The following is a 3,024-nucleotide window of genomic DNA, read 5'->3' as shown; positions in this document are numbered from 1 at the left end:
GTGGACCAAAATGTGCGTAGCTGAAATGAATGAACCAAATGAGCTTATTAACAAAATCGTCTGGAATGCAAAGTACCCATAGCTTGTCATCAACAGTGCAGCGTTTGAAGAGTATGTTGTTTCTAACCAGATAATAATGCCGAATCTGAGTGTGCGTCTTTTCATGCCATTTACTTTTGATGTCTTTCCAAATCGGATCTTTATCTTGCTCATGAGCAATGTCCTTTAAAGATGTGGTGATGAAGTTTTCAAAGGCGACTTTCTGAATGTAAAGAATACTGAAATTTTTCTCGAGGTTGCCTTCTGTGTTACTTTTCTCAAGCCCAGCCAGTGCGCGTGACAGTGCGTCCGCAACAATGTTCTCCTTGCCGGGAATGTAGACTATTGTGAAGTGGAATTCTTGCAGAAACAATGCCCAACGTTTTAACCTGTCATGGTTCAAATGGCTCTGAGCACTATGGGACTCAACTGCTGAGGTCATTAGTCCCCTAGAACTTAGAACTAGTTAAACCTAACTAACCTAAGGACATCACAAACATCCATGCCCGAGGCAGGATTCGAACCTGCGACCGTAGCGGTCTTGCGGTTCCAGACTGCAGCGCCTTTAACCGCACGGCCACTTCGGCCGGCTAACCTGTCATGATTTAATTTTGAAGACATAAGAAATTGTAATGCACGATGATCACTGTATACTTTTACGTGCTTACCAGAAAGAAAGAAACGGAATTTGTTAAATGCCCAAACGATATCTAAAGCTTCTAATACAGTAACGGAATAATTTTTTTCAGATTTTGTTAGCACTCGGCTAGCAAAAGCAATGGTTTTCTGAACAGTAGTGTCATTTTCTATGGCTTCTTGAAATAAATGGACACCAAGACCGACTTTAGAAGAATCCGTGCTAAGGCAGAAATCTTGTGACAGATCTGGATGAGCTAGTATTGGCGCGTTAAGTAGCGATTCTTTCAAAGAATTGAATTCCAACTGTGGTTGTTCGTCCCAGTCCCAAATAGTATTTTTTCCACTGAGAGAACAAAGTTTTGGTGTAACTAGAATTTGCATATTCAGAAAACGACGGTAAAAATTTACGAGACCCAGAAAACTGCGGACTTGTTTTTTTGTGGATGGAACTGGAATGGCTCTGATTGCTTCTAACTTTTCAGAATCCGACTGAATGCCTCCAGAAGAAATAATATGTCCCAAAAACTTCACCTTTGTCCTACCGAATTCAGACTTTTCCAAGCTAACTGTAATTCCAGATTCTGCAAAAATATGTAACACGCTGTTGAGGATGCGATTGTGTTGTTCCCATGAGGCTTCTGCTATCAGAATATCGTCCACATATAAGGTGATGTGACGTTTTAAGAACTCAGGTAATATGGAATTTAGCCCGCGAATGAATGCTGCCGAAGAAATGTTCAAACCAAAAGGAAGTTTCCGAAATCGATAACAAACGCCGAAACAAAGGAAAGCTGTGTATAATCTACATTCTGGATGAAGTTCGATCTGATAAAAGCTGGATCTGAGATCAATAGAAGACAACAATTTTACACCATTAAAATTTTTAAGAAGTTCTTCCATCGTTTGCGGCCTGTCTGTTTCAGGAATAATGATAGTATTGATTTGTCTCGAATCTAAGACAAGTCTGATCGATCCATTTTTCTTCTCAACAACATGTAATGGGTTGTTGTATGAGCTTACTGCAGGCTCAATAATGCCCTCGTCAAGCATAGATTGTATTTCTGTTCTAACACGGTCCCTATAATGTGCTGGAATTACGTTTGGTCTAACACAAAATTTAGTATGCTCACGAACACGAAATTGGTGTTGAAATCCCTTGATTGTTCCTGTTTTGTGAGTAAAAACTATGGAATGTGCTTGTAAAATCTCAAAAAGGTCTTGCCTATCAGTGTCATTACAATTCTCAATTGTTTGAATTTTATTCTGAATTAACTCATTAGTATCAAATATGTCGTCGATATCATCCCTGTCAGTACTTGCACAGTGATTGTTAGTGTCTAGTTCCGTGGAAAATTACGAACTGTTGTCTAAGAGAAGGTAAAGCCAATTAATTTCCTCGTCATGGTTTGAGAGCCAATCTTCAAATTTCAAAGCTATTGACTTACCTTCTTTCTCTAAACTTATTTCAGCATCGTGAAAGTTTAAGATTGCTTTGTATTCATTCAAAAAGTCTGCTCCCAATATAATTTCCGTCGACAATAATGGAACAATAAGGAAGTTCATAGAGAAGCTATGGCTTTGACAAAAGAATTCTACGTTGATTTGTTGGCGTACATCTACACTTTTTCCAACGATCGCACCATGTAATTTAATCTTACGTAACGGAAGTGTGGGGCAATCGTTCGATTTGTTGCATTTGCTAAAGGCTGTTTCACTAATTACTGAAATGGGACTGCCAGAGTCAAGTACTGCCGTAAATTTTACGTCATTTACTGTAATGTGAATCACAGGATATGCAATGTTGTTATGTTTTACGTCGTGTTCCTGGAGTAAGATGTCCCTAATGTCTTCCATTTTTACGTAATTAGTAGCTACGGCAGCTGCGTCGTTAGTTTCATACGTACGTTTTGTGGCTGCCAGCGGTATGAGTCATTGCCTATTGTCTCTTTGTTGGCGCGCGTCGTTATTGCGATTTGGAGACCTAACTTCTACAAATTCACCTTGTCGAGAGGGCCCCGCCCTGTTTGAATCCCGCCAGTTCTGATGCAATTCAGGTCTGTCGTTACGATCATATCGTCTGTCGTCATGTCGGTAGATTCCATAGTTTCTTTCTTGTCGGTCACATGGTGGAGAATTTCTCCCTGAATCGTAACTGCGCGCTGGACCGTTGCTTCTAAAGTTATTCTGTCTCCCTTGATAATAATTATTTTGGTTCCCATATTGTCTGTTTCTCTGATTGTCTCTGTGATAGTCACTACTGCAGAGAGGTGATCTTTCCCTGTAATTATTACTACTCTGCCAACGGTTGTCATACGGGTGATGTCTGTTTTGGTCACGATTTGTGTT

The sequence above is a fragment of the Schistocerca nitens genome, chromosome 8, assembly GCF_023898315.1.
Source record: "Schistocerca nitens isolate TAMUIC-IGC-003100 chromosome 8, iqSchNite1.1, whole genome shotgun sequence".
Classification (NCBI taxonomy): domain Eukaryota; kingdom Metazoa; phylum Arthropoda; class Insecta; order Orthoptera; family Acrididae; genus Schistocerca; species Schistocerca nitens.
This window is presented reverse-complemented; position numbering follows the sequence as displayed.